Source organism: Salvelinus alpinus, chromosome 9 (assembly GCF_045679555.1).
Source record: "Salvelinus alpinus chromosome 9, SLU_Salpinus.1, whole genome shotgun sequence".
Taxonomy (NCBI): Eukaryota; Metazoa; Chordata; class Actinopteri; order Salmoniformes; family Salmonidae; genus Salvelinus; species Salvelinus alpinus.
This window is the reverse complement of record NC_092094.1, coordinates 70,474,139-70,491,459: the sequence shown is the minus strand read 5'-3', so window position 1 is coordinate 70,491,459 and position 17,321 is coordinate 70,474,139.

Sequence of the window (17,321 nt, the reverse complement as noted above, 5' to 3'; positions counted from 1 at the left end):
AGCCCAGAAATAAACAGTGATTCTGGAAGGAAACTAATTCTGGTGGTCTTATAGGCCTTTGTGAGTATGAGAGAATAGTAGGAGAGGCTAGAAAGCTGGCTGGCATAGAAGGCCAGATAACTAGGGAAAGTGCCCTTCAGGTGTGTGGAGATAGAATTTTTCGATTCAAAGGCTCTATTTTGACATGAAGAAGGATCAGAGTAACACACCGTTTCCCACACGTACTGTATGTATCATTATTAATAGTTGAATCCCATCCAAACAAATATTCGCCCGCAGCCTAGGTGTCTATGATTAGGTTATGTGGCTGGTGAATGCTGAACGCAACTCTACGTGTTTAACAGGTTGTCAGACACCGCAAACCCACAGACTAGTGTGACATACAACATGCCTCTGTTCTCCCTATGCCTCTGGCAACCTCTGGCAACCTCTGGCAACCTGCTCTATAATCCGTTAAAAAAGCAGGGTTTCTCCAGGCCTGTCACAGGTCACACTTTAAAGGCTGAGTCTGTGATTTTTAGTATTTTTAATTGAACCTTTATTTAACTAGGTAAGTCAGTTAAAGAACATATTCTTATTTATAATGACGGCCTACCCCGGCCAAACCCAGACGATGCCGGGCCAATTGTACGCCACCCTATGGGACTCCCAATCACGGCCAGATGTGATACTCACAGCCGTAAATTACGGAATGGGCCTTTAATTCTGCTACATGCTCGGAAAGACTGGTCCTCAAATATGGACATACTTTTTTGAATTCTGAACCTAAATGAAAGCCTTGAATTTTCATGTGAAATATGTGTATGTGACCAATAAAATGTGATAAAAAAAAATAAAAAAAACATATTTATTGTCACAAGCCAGACTTTAGCCGCAACCCAAAACGGACTTTCTTCAGACTGCTACTAGGGGAAACCTGGATGTAATTTAATTTATAAACATGGAAATTGTCTGGTTTGAAATGAAATTGGCAGCCATCGTTGAAAGTGTCAGGTGTGTGAGGATCGAGACTCACTCGGGCTGGGTGTTGATTTCCTTGAGACAGTGACTGACGGTGACTGACAGTGACATGACTTAATCGGATTACTCCTACATCCATAAATAAGTTGAGCTTCTAAGCACCGTTCAAAACATGTTGGTGTTACCATGATAACGTTAGCGGAAGACAAGTCATGTGATGTCATGTGTGTCACAGTATTTGGGAGGGTGGGGAGACAAAAAGGATGGAGTGTGACCCCACCAGGGGAGGAATGCTGCACACAGTGGGTCATACTCATAGACGCTTTACACGTTTTGACCAAAACAGTGGTAGACACTCACGTCAAACTAAGACCTTATTATTGCTACTGTGCCATATTAGAAGCTATTCTCAATAAGTGCTTTAAAACAAATACTTGAAATGGACACCAGTTCAGTTCAGTTGATTCTCAGCCGTTTTTTTTTTTTCTTCTCAAGAAAGAGTCCATATGAACTTTTCCCTAAAGTAACACTGTCTTAAATCTTAAATATTGCTGCACTCTCTCCTCTCTCTGTCTCTCTCGCTCTCTTATATGGTAAACCTGGGAATACGGGGGGTTCTGTCTTAGAAGTAACGTTAACTAGAAGCCATGGCTAAGACCTCCACAAGAACAAGAGCTGAAGAACCTCAATACAAGAAGTGAAACGTTAGAAGACTCTCTGCCTCTCTGCAGAAGGAAGGGTGCTGATTGAGCAGAGGGAAGGACGCTGTGTCGAGATGGGAGGTTCTGAGTGAGGAAGGCAGAACAGGAAGGAAAAGAAAAAGGGAGAAAGAGAAAGCGTTCGTTTGAGAGTGATATTGTGGGAGGCAGAGGAAGAGAGAGCGAGAGAGCGTTATGGTACAGGAGATTGAAAGAGTGTGTATGGGATAATAAGGAAGAGAGGGAGGGAGAAAGGGAAAGGGAAAGGGTGAAGATAGAGGCAGTTTGGATATGAACACACAAAAAAGACAATGAACCTCTGTAAGTGTTTTCTAAATGGTCTCCTTTCTCTCTTCTTGTCTCTAACTCAATCACTCTCACACACACTCACTCTCTCTATGTCACACACACTCACTTACTCTCTCTATCTCACACACGCTCACTTACTCTCTCTATCTCACACTCTCTCTGTGTTCTCTCTCCTATAGTCCTATATGGCTATTCTGTATGTGTGTGTGTGTGTGTGTGTGTGTGTGTGTGTGTGAGCACGCGTGTGTGTGCATGTGTGTGTGTGTGTGTGTGTGTGTGTGGCTGAACAGACCGGCTTGCTCAGTCCTAGTCTCACAAAAGGACCCCAACAAACTTAGCAGCAGCCACACAAAGGCCCTGCTTCATCCAGTAGCCCTGCATGGTAACTGAAGGAGGGTATTGTTATAGGCAGGCAGGGAGTATCTGAAATGTCTGCATTACATCAACCCTAACGCACAGAGCCAACACAGGCCACAGAAAACAATTTTGGAAAACAAGAGTGTAGCTAATTGGGTCACCGAACCAATTTGTTATGCTCACAAGTACATGGGGCATGTTCTTTGGGCCAGGGATTCTTAGATTTCTTGAGGTCGGGGCCCCTTTTTTTATGATAACAAATGAATCAGGGACCGCCTCAAAATCAGGACACAACTCGAAATAGACAAAACATAGCATACAAGGAGTTTTTACTATGCCATCGGGACGAACCAAGTCTGGCTCCCTGGGAAGGAACATTTTAAAGGCCCATCTCTTGGCATCGGAGAGATCATTTGGCAGTTTTCAAACTCATTTCCTGCAATTCTACACATTCCATCATGGTGCAGGGAGATTTTTTGTTGTTGCAGCAGAGAAAGCTTTGCAGTTTTAAAGTTGAAATGACAAGAAGTATTGAGTTGAAAAATGGATCATTGGTAGAGCACTGTGGATAACAATATCCCTGTGAGCCTCCCAGGCCCATGTTGTCCAGGTGTAGGAACATACACTAAATGACCAAAAGTAGGTGGACACCTGCTCGTCGAACTTCTCATTTCAAAATCATGGACATTAATATGGAGTTGGTCCCCCGTTTGCTGCTATAACAGCCTCCACTGTTCTGGGAAGGCTTTCTACTAGATGTTGGAACATTGCTGCGGGAACTTGCTTCCATTCAGCTACAAGAGCATGAGTGAGGTCAGGCACTGATGTTGGGCGATTAGGCCTGGCTCGCAGGCGACGTTCCAATTCCTCCCAACGGTGTTCGATGGGGTTGAGGTCATGGCTCTATGCAGGCCAGTCAAGTTCTTCCACAACAATCTCGACAAACTGATTCTGTATGGACCTCGCTTTGTGCACGGGGGCATTGTCATGGTGAAACAGAAAAGGGCCTTCGCCAAACTGTTGCCAGTAAGTTAGAAGCACAGAATAGTCTAGAACATACCGTTGTATGCTGTAGCGCTAAGATTTCCCTTCACTGGAACTAAGTGGCCTAGCCCGAAACATGAAAAACAGCCCCAGACCATTATTCCTTCTCGACCACACTTTACAGTTGGCACTGTGCATCCGGGCGGGTAGCGTTCTTCTGGCATCAGCCAAACCCAGATTAGTCCGTCAGACTGCCAGATGGTTAAGTGTGATTCATCACTCCAGAGAACTCCAGTTTCCACTGCTCCATGGTGATCTTAGGCTTGTGTGCGGCTTCTCGGCGATGGAAACCCATTTCATGAAGTTCCAGACGAATAGTTATTGTGCTAACATTGCTTCCAGAGGCAATTTGGAACTCGGTAGTGAGTGCTGCAACCGAGGACAGACGATTTTTGACCGCGCTACGTGCTTCAGCACTTGGCGGTCCCATTCTGTGAGCTTGCGGCTGAGCCGTTGTTGCTCCTAAACATTTCTACTTCACAATAACATCACTTTCATTTGACCGGGGCAGCTCTAGCAGAGCAGAAATTTGACGAACTGACTTGTTGGAAAGGTGGCATCCTATGACGGTGCCACATTGAAAATCAATGATCTCTTCAGTCAGGCCATTCTACTGCCAATGTTTGTCTATGGAGATCGCATGGCTGTGTGCTCGATTTTATACAACTGTCAGCAATAGGTGTTTCTGAAATAGCTAAATCCACTCATTAAAAGGTGTGTCCACATACCTTTGTATATACAGTGTATTCAGAAAGTATTCAGACCCCTTGGCTTTTTCCACATTTAGTTACATTAAAGCCTTATTCTAAAATGATTACATAATTTACCCCCCTCATCAATCTACATACAATATCCCATAATGACAAACAGGTTTTTAGATATTTCAGCAAATTTATAAAAAAGAAAAGACATAAAAAACGTATTTACATAAGTATTCAGACCCTTTGCTATGAGACTCGAAATTGAGCTCAGGTGCATTCTGTTTCCATTGACCATCCTTGAGATGTTTCTTCAACTTGATTGGAGTCCACCTGTGGTAAATTCAATTGATTGGACATGATTTGGAAAGGCACACACCTGTCTATATAAGGTCACACAGTTGACAGTGTATGTCAGAGCAAAAACCAAGCCATGAGGTTGAAGGAATTGTCCGTAGAGCTCCGAGACAGGATTGTGTCGAGGCACAGATCTGGAGAAGGGTACCAAAATATGTCTGCAGCACTGAAGGTCCCCAAGAACTCAGTGGTTTCCATCATTCTTAAATGGAAGAAGTTTGGAACCACCAAGACTCTTCCTAGAGCCAAACTGAGCAATCGGGGGAGTGACCTGCTGGTCACTCTGACAGAGCTCCAGAGTTCCTCTGTGGAGATGGGAGAACCTTCCAGAAGGACAACCATCTCTGCAGCATTCCAACAATCAGACCTTCATGGTAGAGTGGCCAGACGGAAGCCACTCGCTTGGAGTTTGCAAAAAGGCACCTAAAGACCATGAGAAACAAGATTCTCTGGTCGGATGAAACCAAAATGTAACTCTTTGGCCTGAATGCCAAGCGTCACGTCTGGAGGAAGTCTGGCACCATCCCTACGGTGAAGCATGGGGGAGGCAGCATCATGTTGTGGGGATGTTTTTCAGCGGCGTGGGGGAGAAGGTTCACCTTCCAACAGGACAACGACCCTACGCACACAGCCAAGACAACGCAGGAGTGGCTTCACGACAAGTCTCTGAATGTCCTTGAGTGGCCTAGCCAGAGCCCAGACTTGAACCCGATTGAACATCCCTGAAGAGACATTAAAATAGCTGTGCAGTGACACTGCCCATCCAATCCGACAGGGCAGGAGAAGATCTGCAGAGAAAAATGGTAGAAACTCCCCAAATACAGGTGTGCCATGCTTGTAGAGTCATACCCAAGAACCTAACAAAATGTAACGTAACAAAATGTGGAAAAAGTCAAGGGGTCTGAATACTTTCCGAATGCACTGTATAGTGTGCATTGCAGATTAAGAATATTACATTGTATTGTATTATACCCTCTAAATTTATTCCACGGATCCCTTGGCCAAAACCGTGGAACCTGTTGTTCGTAATATTCCTTCTCAAAATGTTATTTTGTGATCTGGCCTTGGACCCCCTACAGTACTTCGTGGACCCCACTTTGGGACCGCCTGCATTAGGCTATCTCCATCCATAATGGAGTGGAGTCCGAGCACACTATACTGTACACCGCAGAATGTAGAACTTCAAGAAAATTCAAGCCAGCACTTTCCTGAAAGAGACCCACTTTGTTTGATGATGAAAAGAAGCAGTAGTCCTTTCAAAGACTGTCTGAACTTTTGATCATACAAGCAATGGAGTCTTTCCATTACATGCATCGAGAAACAGAGTACACTCTTAAAAATAAAAGTTCCAGTTGGAACCAAATAAGGTTCAGAGCGATGCCATAGTGGAACCATTTTAGGTTCTCTGAAGAACCTTAAATGGGATGGTTCATTTGAAGAACCACACCCGCTCAACACCCTATTTCATGCAAATAAGGTGTTGAGCCTTATTTGCATATTTCCCAGGGTGCCTTTTGAGGGAATTTGTGAGTTACCAGTACCGCCCATGACTGTGTTCACTAGTGACAGAGATTGGTTATTGTAATTCATTCTAGTGATGGGCATTCCGGCTCTTTTCAGTGAGCTGGCTTGTTCGGCTCACCAAAAAGCACCAACTCTTTATTACCCCAAACGGCTTTAAAAAAAAAATATGTATGTTTTTTAAAGTCAAACAGTTTGCGATAGTTTGACTATGATTGGAGCCTGGAGTGGCGGGTGCGGAGTCAAGAGCAGGGGATAATGGGGGAAACCGGACTTTATTGCGGCATCCAACACTAACGCCCAAAACAACAGGCGAATATCAAAAAAAATTCCAACCCAACACAGGGCACAAACAGACAGGAACACCACACGCAACAACCTCGACTAACAGAAAACAAGAAAACAGGCGGGCCTGACAGGCTTAAATAGTCCTAAATCAAAACTAAACAAGAGACAGGTGCAACCGATAAGACATAACAAACAGAAAAGGAAAAGGGGAGCGGTGGCAGCTAGTAGACCGGTGACGACGACCGCCGAGCGCCGCCCGAACAGGAAGGGGAGCCACCTTCGGTGGGAGTCGTGACAGTGTTAAAACAATTCTAATGAAATTGTTAAATTAAATCATACTCTACCTTAACCACAATGTATTTCAAAATCCATTGGTTTGTTATGAAAAAGAATGCTATTAAACATTTGCATTTAAAGTAACTTTTTAATGTATATAAACAAAGTACATATAAATCTAACCATTCAAAACACATACAATCTGAACAACATAATAATAGAATATTGCACAATATCAAAGAAAAATAAATAATGTGCAAAACTGCAGCATCCCACTTAAAACACTAAACTGGTCCCTCTTTTCTCTCTCTTCTTTATTGCCATGTTATAACCAGCAGCACACAGCAATGCTGACCATATTTTTCTTTTATGAGAGATTTGCATTTAGAAATGCAAGCTGCCTCACTTTCGAGGGGCTGATGCGGTTTCTTCTCTCAGTAATGATTAGTCCCGTTTTCGAGAAGATCCTCTCAGAGGGAACAGATGTGGCCACTATGCAGAGTCTCCCTGTCATGACTTTAGTAAGCCGTGGGTAGACAGAGGCCTTGTTCTTCCACCAGCTCAGAGGATCTGCAGATCTTTATAGGAGGGTGTCCTCCAAATAGGGTCGGACCTCCATTATGGCATTTGCTGAGGGATTCCTTCGTGCTGCATCCCCAGTTACTCTCTCGTCAAACAGCATCCAAACAGCAGACGTTTGTGGCACTACTGCTGGTGCTTCTGCTCCATCTGATCCCTCTTCTTCCTGTTGCCCTGGTGCCTGAGCCAGCTGACTGCTGGGGCTGTCCCTCCCTGCTGCTGAGGTTATTCTTTGAAGAGCCTCATCAATCGCTCTGGCATCACTGAAGGCTAACTTCTTAAACCTGGGGTCAAGTGCAGCGGTTTGTGACAGTGAGTGAGTTGGCTCGGCCCTCCCTATAGCAGTCAATTGAAAAACATTCTAACAGTATTTCTGATTGTCTTCTCAACTCACCATCACATACTTTTAAAGTAGGGCAATGACAGTCAATTTCAAATTAGTCTGACTTAATGTATGTTATCTCACCACCACTAATGAGGTGGGTGTGCTTGGTGCATGTCACGTCAGAGCTTCTCAAAGTCAGGGGGCGTGGTCGACAATCTCTGCTGTCACATCCAACCTGTATCGGTAATTGGTTTAAATGCAGACAAGAGCACTGAATCCAGCTTCACACAGAAAAGATCTGGCAAAGTTTTATGGTGCTTTCAAGACAACTGGGAACTCGTACAAATCATCTTCAGGTCGGCAAGTTAGAGCTCTAGAAAGAGGCCCGAGTTCCCTAGTTGGAATTCCAAGATGGATGACCGTTCACAAGTTTTTCCGGAGTCGTTTTTTTCAGAGTTCCCAGTTGTCTTGAACGCAATGAAGTCGGAAGATAGAGATTCCCGAGTTCCCAGTTCCGAGTCCTCAGTTGTTTTGAACGCGGCCGTAATGCTCAGAGGGAGACGGCAAGGTACCTATTCCCTTTGAGTCAGGAACCAAAACTCCTCCGTATTGAGCCGTTGATGCATTTGGTCACATGACAGCTCGATCAGCTGTTCAATTTTACTTACCGGCATGTCAACTGAGCCAGGATCACAGTCAAACGGATTGGGAAGTAGGCCCCAAAGTGCTCTTCCAAACATTGGAGGTGAGCAGTCATCACTCGTGTGGGACACTTACTGATGCTATTTTTCTGTTAGATGCTATTTTCTGTCAGCCGAGGGAAGGGGGCACGGTTCGCTTTTGAAAGACTCCAATAGGAAGTCTTTCCTCTGAATCAGTCACTCGGCTGTAGAACGTTTTTGTATTTCCCTTGCATGCTTGAGTTCATTCAGTTTCCCAAATATGTCTGTTACATTTACTTTTAATTACACAGAAAGTCAACCAAGTCTGCTTTTAAATTTTTTTTTTTTTTACATCTGTTCCGAATGACAGAAGTTCCTCTCAATGCAAAAACATCTTTCCAACACTCCCCCTCGATAACCACCAAGCCTCGGTGTGAAATAGAACATTGTCATGCTCTGATCTCATTATGTCCACATAGTTTTGCGAAAAGGCATGTGCACAGTGGATGTGGTTTGGATGTAGTTTACAATCGAAGTTACCTGCCGCAGTATATCTCTGAGTTCTGTGCTCAGCTCTTTTGCCGCCAGTTGCTCTCGCGTATCACACAATGCGTCCATATGCCAGATGGAGACACATTCATAACTAGAGTGCAGAGGCCTGCCCGCCTTCCCACCATAGATGGAGCCCCGTCTATTCAAAAGCCCACCATTCGATCCCACTGAACATCCTCTGTGCTGTTTCATGCTCGGGAATCGTGAAACAGAACAATATGTCCTCGTGAATAGCATCCCCAGACATGTATAGCGAACAAAAGTCAATGCATGGGCATCTCGGCCCTCACAGCTAACATCCATTTGGAGAGCATAAGCTGGGGAGTTTTTGAGTCGTTCAGTCAGAGTTCCTCTTGATTGCTAGCAATAGCATACATTCTTTGTTTAAAAGTGTTATCTGACAAAGGTATTGATGTGAGTTTCTGTGCCTCTGCCTCCCCACACATTGTTTTCACCATATCATAATGGCCTAGCCATTCACCGTGGGAATGATTCAAGTGCAAGTGTGGCCTTTTCCCATATCTAAGGGCACTCTCTGGTTCCATTTTATCTTTTAGATTAGAATAATTTGTATTTCCAATTTTTAAGGTTAACCACATTACAATGATTTTGAGATTCAAAGACGATATTATATATATATATATATATATTTCAGAGACGCAGAGTAGGTGAACGAATGATCTCCACATGTGTGTTAACCACCGTGATGCATGGAGGAGGAGATGTGATGATGTGAGGGTGCTTTGCTGGTGACACTGTCTGTGATTTATTTAGAATTCAATGCACACTTAAGCAGCATGGCTTTCTGCGGCATTCTGCAGCAATATGCCATCCCATCTGGTTTGCGCCTTTTTACATGTTTTATTTTTATCTAGGCAAGTCAGTTTAAGAACAAATTCATATTTACAATGACAGCCTAGGAACAGTGGGTTAACTGCCTTGTTCAGGGGCAGCACGACAGATTTTTACCTTGTCAGCTCCGGGATTCAATCTAGCAACCTAGGCTACCTGCCGCCCTATGCGCTTAATGGGACCATCATTTGTTTTTCAACAGGACAATAACCCAACACAACACAAGGCTGTGTAAAGGCTATTTGACCAAGAAGGAGAGTGATGGAGTACAGCATCAGATGATCTGGCCTTCACAATCACCTGACCTCAACCCAATTGAGATGGTTTGGGATGAGTTGGACCGCAGAGTGAAGGAAAAGCAGCCATCAAGTGCTCAGCATATGTGGGAGCTCCTTTAAGACTGTTGGAAAAGCATTCCAGGTGAAGCTGGTTGAGAGAATTACATTTACATTTAAGTCATTTAGCAGACGCTCTTATCCAGAGCGATTTACAAATTGGTGCATTCACCTTATGATATCCAGTGGAACAGCCACTTTACAATAGTGCATCTAACTCTTTTAAGGGGGAGGGGGGGGTTAGAAGGATTACTTTATCCTATCCTAGGTATTCCTTAAAGAGGTGGGGTTTCAGGTGTCTCCGGAAGGTGGTGATTGACTCCGCTGACCTGGCGTCGTGAGGGAGTTTGTTCCACCATTGGGGTGCCAGAGCAGCGAACAGTTTTGACTGGGCTGAGCGGGAACTGTACTTCCTCAGAGGTAGGGAGGCGAGCAGGCCAGAGGTGGATGAACGCAGTGCCCTTGTTTGGGTGTAGGGCCTGATCAGAGCCTGAAGGTACGGAGGTGCCGTTCCCCTCACAGCTCCGTAGGCAAGCACCATGGTCTTGTAGCGGATGCGAGCTTCAACTGGAAGCCAGTGGAGAGAGCGGAGGAGCGGGGTGACGTGAGAGAACTTGGGAAGGTTGAACACCAGACGGGCTGCGGCGTTCTGGATGAGTTGTAGGGGTTTAATAGCACAGGCAGGGAGCCCAGCCAACAGCGAGTTGCAGTAGTCCAGACGGGAGATGACAAGTGCCTGGATTAGGACCTGCGCTGCTTCCTGTGTGAGGCAGGGTCGTACTCTGCGAATGTTGTAGAGCATGAACCTACAGGAACGGGTCACCGCCTTGATGTGAGTTGAGAACGACAGGGTGTTGTCCAGGATCACGCCAAGGTTCTTAGCACTCTGGGAGGAGGACACAATGGAGTTGTCAACCGTGATGGCGAGATCATGGAACGGGCAGTCCTTCCCCGGGAGGAAGAGCAGCTCCGTCTTGCCGAGGTTCAGCTTGAGGTGGTGATCCGTCATCCACACTGATATGTCTGCCAGACTTGCAGAGATGCGATTCGCCACCTGGTTATCAGAGGGGGGAAAGGAGAAGATTAATTGTGTGTCGTCTGCATAGCAATGATAGGAGAGACCATGTGAGGATATGACAGAGCCAAGTGACTTGGTGTATAGCGAGAATAGGAGAGGGCCTAGAACAGAGCCCTGGGGGACACCAGTGGTGAGAGCACGTGGTGCGGAGACAGATTCTCGCCACGCCACCTGGTAGGAGCGACCTGTCAGGTAGGACGCAATCCAAGCGTGGGCCGCGCCGGAGATGCCCAGCTCGGAGAGGGTGGAGAGGAGGATCTGATGGTTCACAGTATCAAAGGCAGCCGATAGGTCTAGAAGGATGAGAGCAGAGGAGAGAGAGTTAGCTTTAGCAGTGCGGAGCGCCTCCGTGACACAGAGAAGAGCAGTCTCAGTTGAATGACTAGTCTTGAAACCTGACTGATTTGGATCAAGAAGGTCATTCTGAGAGAGATAGCAGGAGAGCTGGCCAAGGACGGCACGTTCAAGAGTTTTGGAGAGAAAAGAAAGAAGGGATACTGGTCTGTAGTTGTTGACATCGGAGGGATCGAGTGTAGGTTTTTTCAGAAGGGGTGCAACTCTCGCTCTCTTGAAGACGGAAGGGACGTAGCCAGCGGTCAAGGATGAGTTGATGAGCGAGGTGAGGTAAGGGAGAAGGTCTAGGGAAATGGTCTGGAGAAGAGAGGAGGGGATAGGGTCAAGCGGGCAGGTTGTTGGGCGGCCGGCCGTCACAAGACGCGAGATTTCATCTGGAGAGAGAGGGGAGAAAGAGGTCAAAGCACAGGGTAGGGCAGTGTGAGCAGAACCAGCGGTGTCGTTTGACTTAGCAAACGAGGATCGGATGTCGTCGACCTTCTTTTCAAAATGGTTGACGAAGTCATCCGCAGAGAGGGAGGAGGGGGGAGGAGGGGGAGGAGGATTCAGGAGGGAGGAGAAGGTGGCAAAGAGCTTCCTAGGGTTAGAGGCAGATGCTTGGAATTTAGAGTGGTAGAAAGTGGCTTTAGCAGCAGAGACAGAAGAGGAGAATGTAGAGAGGAGGGAGTGAAAGGATGCCAGGTCCGCAGGGAGGCGAGTTTTCCTCCATTTCCGCTCGGCTGCCCGGAGCCCTGTTCTGTGAGCTCGCAGTGAGTCGTCGAGCCACGGAGCAGGAGGGGAGGACCGAGCCGGCCTGGAGGATAGGGGACATAGAGAGTCAAAGGATGCAGAGAGGGAGGAGAGGAGGGTTGAGGAGGCAGAATCAGGAGATAGGTTGGAGAAGGTTTGAGCAGAGGGAAGAGATGATAGGATGGAAGAGGAGAGAGTAGCGGGGGAGAGAGAGCGAAGGTTGGGACTGCGCGATACCATCCGAGTAGGGGCAGTGTGGGAAGTGTTGGATGAGAGCGAGAGGGAAAAGGATACAAGGTAGTGGTCGGAGACTTGGAGGGGAGTTGCAATGAGATTAGTGGAAGAACAGCATCTAGTAAAGATGAGGTCAAGCGTATTGCCTGCCTTGTGAGTAGGGGGGGAAGGTGAGAGGGTGAGGTCAAAAGAGGAGAGGAGTGGAAAGAAGGAGGCAGAGAGGAATGAGTCAAAGGTAGACGTGGGGAGGTTAAAGTCACCCAGAACTGTGAGAGGTGAGCCATCCTCAGGAAAGGAACTTATCAGGGCGTCAAGCTCATTGATGAACTCTCCAAGGGAACCTGGAGGGCGATAAATGATAAGGATGTTAAGCTTGAAAGGGCTGGTAACTGTGACAGCATGGAATTCAAAGGAGGCGATAGACAGATGGGTCAGGGGAGAAAGAGAGAATGTCCACTTGGGAGAGATGAGGATCCCAGTGCCACCACCCCGCTGACCAGAAGCTCTCGGGGTGTGCGAGAACACGTGGGCAGACGAGGAGAGAGCAGTAGGAGTAGCAGTGTTATCAGTGGTAATCCATGTTTCCGTCAGTGCCAAGAAGTCGAGGGACTGGAGGGACGCATAGGCTGAGATGAACTCTGCCTTGTTGGCCGCAGATCGGCAGTTCCAGAGGGTGCCGGAGACCTGGAACTCCACGTGGGTCGTGCGCGCTGGAACCACCAGGTTAGGGTAGCGGCGGCCACGCGGTGTGAAGCGTTTGTATGGTCTGTGCAGAGAGGAGAGAAGAGGGATAGACAGACACATGGTTGACAGGCTACAGAAGAGGCTACGCTAATGCAAAGGAGATTAGAATGACAAGTGGACTACACGTCTCGAATGTTCAGAAAGTTAAGCTTACGTTGCAAAAATAAAATAAAATCTTATTGACTAAAATGATATAGTACTGCTGGCGGTGAAGTAGGCTGGCTAGCAGTGGCTGCGTTGTTGACTTTGTTTGAAAGTGTAGCTGGCTAGGTAACCTCTAACTGGCTAGGTAACCTCGACAATTTCTCAAAACTACACAATTATCTTGGATACAAGGACAGCAAAGACAACTATGTAGCTAGCTAACACTACGCTAATCAAGTCGTTCCGTTGTAATGTAAGTTGTAATGTGAGTTTCTACAGTGCTGCTATTCGGTAGAAGTTGGCTAGCTAGCAGTGTTAATCTAGCAGTGTTGACTAGGTAGGAGAACGGCAGCGCGGCGGACGAAAATAGCTGGCTAGCTAACCGAATAATTACTCTAAACTACTCTAAGCTACACAAGTATCTTAGATACAAAGATAGCAAAGACAACTATGTAGCTAGCTAACACTACACTAATCAAGTCGTTCCGTTGTAATGTAATCGTTTCTGCAGTGCTGCTATTCGGTGGCTAGCTGGCTAGCTAGCAGTGTTGACTACGTTACGTTACGTTACGACGAAAATAGCTGGCTAGCGAACCTCAATAACTACACAATTATCTTTGACACAAAGACGGCTATGTAGCTAACTAAGATCAAACAAATCAAACCGTTGTACTGTAATGAAAGTGTAATGAAAATATAATGAAAATGAAATGGTAATACTACCTGGGGAGCGAGAGTGGAATGCGACTACTCACTCCAAACCGGAAGTTCATGACAAAGAGTATGCAAAGCTGTCATCAAGGCAAAGGGTGGCTATTTTGAAGAACCCCAATATAAAATATATTTTGATTTGTTTAACACTTTTTTGGTTACTACATGATTCCATATGTGTTATTTCACAGTTTTGATGTCTTCACTATTATTTTACAATGCAGAAAATAGTAAAAATAAAGATAAACCCTTAAATTAGTTACTGTGTCCAAACTTTTGTTTGACTGGCACTGTATAAATTTGAAGTCGGAAGTTTAAATACACCATAGCCAAATGCATTTAAACTCAGTTTTTCATAATTCCTGACATTTAATCCTAGTAAAAATTCCCTGTCTTGGGTCAGTTAGGATCACACCTTTATTTCAAGAATGTGAAATGTCAGAATAATAGTAGAGAGAATGATTTATTTCAGCTTTTATTTCTTTCATCACATTCCCAGTGGGTCAAAAGTTTACATACACTCAATTAGTATTTGGTAGCATTGCCTTTAAATTGTTTAACTTGGGTCAAACGTTTCGGGGAGCCCTCCACAAGCTTCCCACAATAAGTTTTGGCCCATTCCTCCGGCAGAGCTGGTGTAACTGAGTCAGGATTGTAGGCCTCCTTGCTTGCACACGCTTTCTCAGTTCTGCCCACAAATTTTCTATGGGATTGAGGTCAGGGCTTTGTGATGGCCACTCCAATACCTTGACTTTGTTGTCCTTAAGCCATTTTGCCACAACTTTGGAAGTATGCTTGGGGTCATTGTCCATTTGGAAGACCCATTTGCGACCAAGCTTTAACTTCCTGACTGATGTCTTGAGATGTTGCTTCAATTATCCACATAATTTTCCTTCCTCATGATGCTATCTATTTTATGAAGTGCACCAGTCCCTCCTGCAGCAAAGTACCCCCACAACATGATGCTGCCACCCCCGTGCTTCACGGTTGGGATGGTGTTCTTCGGCTTGCAAGCCTCCCCCTTTTTCCTCCAAACATAACGATGGTCATTATGGCCAAACAGTTCTATTTTTGTTTCATCAGACCAGAGGACATTTCTCCAAAAAGTACGATCTTTGTCCCCATGTGCAGTTGCAAACCGTAGTCTGGCTTTTTTATGCCGTTTTTGGAGCAGTGGCTTCTTCCTTGCTGAGCGGCCTTTCAGGTTATGTCGCTATAGGACTCGTTTTACTGTGGATATAGATACTTTTGTACCTGTTTCCTTCAGCATCTTCACAAAGTCCTTTGCTGTTGTTCTGGGATTGATTTGCACTTTTCGCACCAAAGTACATTCATCTCTAGGAGACAGAACGCATCTCCTTCCTGAGTGGTATGACGGCTGCGTGGTCCCATGGTGTTTATACTTGCGTACTATTGTTTGTACAGATGAACGTGTTTGGAAATTGCTCCCAAGGATGAACCAGACTTGTGGAGGTCTACAATTTTTTTTTCTGAGGTATGGGCTGATCTATTTTGATTTCCCCATGATGTCAAGCAAAGAGGCACTGAGTTTGAAGGTAGGCCTTGAAATACATCCACAGGTACACCTCCGATTGACTGAAATGATGTCAATTGGCCTATCAGAAGTTTCTAAAGCCATGACATAATTTTCTGGAATTTTCCAAGCTGTTTAAAGGCACAGTCAACTTAGTGTATGTAAACTTCTGACTGACTGGAATTGTGATACAGTGAATTATAAGTGAAATAATCTGTCTGTAAACAATTGTTTGAAAAATTACTTGTGTCATGCACAAAGTAGATGTCCTAACTGACTTGCCAAAACTATAGTTTGTTAACAAGAAATTTGTGAAGTGGTTGAAAAACAAGTTTTAATGAACCTAAGTGTATGTAAACTTCCGACTTCAACTGTACTTGAAAATCCATGGCAAGACCTGAAAATGGTTGTCTAGTATTTATTCAACAACGAATTTGACAGAGCTTGAAGAAGTTTTATGAGTGTAACTGCCAAATGTTGCACAATCCAGGTGTGGAAAGCTTTTAGAGACTTAGCCCATAAATTCTAACAGCTGTAATCACTGCCAAAGTTGCTTTGACTCAGAGATGTGAATACTTACGTAAATCAGATAATTCTGTATTTCATTTTCAATAAATTTGCTAAAATTTCTTAAAACATGTTTTCACTTTGTCATTATGGGGTATTGTGTGTAGATTGGTGAGAAAAAATATATTTAATCGATTTTGAATTCAGGCTGTAACACAAAATGTGGAACAAAAGTATGAATATTTTCTGAAGGCACTGCATATGCAGTGCGAAAACAGATTGCGAAAATATGATATTGAGGGGCATGGTTTTGGTTAACTTCTGGTTATTAACACCAAAAGTTTGCTATTTTACACCACTGGTTGTTAATTTAACTCTTTACAGTGTTCATTTAACTCCTGATTACAGAACTTTGTCTGCAAGGGAATTGCCTTCACTTTGAAGACTAAACAGACACAGTTATAAATAATCACAGACTTTCCAACTCCAAGCCTTCCTATTCCATTCTCTCACTTTGCTTAGTGTAGAACTATTGTCCTGACTGAGTTCGCTAAGGACAAAGCCTTGGTGAAAGCTAGTGGACCAAAGTGAGAGAACAGGTGACTAGATTTCTGTGGAGAAAGTCAAAGATGATGAATAACACTACAGAAAGTGGAGCACAGCGATAGCAGACACCAAAGGGCGCCTGAAGGAGAGAGATTGAGCTAGATGCCAACTTCAAAAGAGTCGTTCCACCTCAAAAAGCACAAGAAAGAGGTTTTCGACACCCGCCATCACATATTGTTTCTATGGTTAGAAACAGATAAGATTAGCATTCCTGCAACATTATTTTGTTTAAATATAATTTGGTCCCTGAGAAATTAAGCTAATTGATTGCACCCAAATTGGTAATTTGAATTTATAGGATTCATCTAATATTCAAAAAAATTGGACCAAACTTTTTCTAACAATGAGTAAGACATGAGGAATCCAAAGAAATGGTTAAAAGCCCCCCATGGACCCTCCACACCCCAGCACCATCTAGTGGTCAGAACCTGGAAATATCAGGATGTATAATGGGACATAAACCAAACAACAAAACATCACCAAATTCACTGAGAATAGAATATATAGGGTGAAGAAACAATACTCCAAGCAGCAGTTCCATACTACTTGTCTGACATAGAGAACTGATACTGTATACTTGTTGTTGGGGTGGGATTGATGTGCGGTGTGGGGTGTTGTGGGTGGCTTTTTGACCATTTCTTTGTCTTGCTCATAGTTAAATAAAAGTTAGGTCCAAATTGGATGTTAGGCAGGGGTGCAACTTTCACTGGGGAGACATGAAAATATGTGATTTTGAGGTCAAACCATACTCAATATGGTTGCAATGGGCTTGGAAAACAGTCAAACCTGGAGTATATTGCACCCAAAGGTTTTCCATCTAAAACGTAGCTTCCTTCTGGAAAAGTGCTTTGATATGATTCCTTTCAA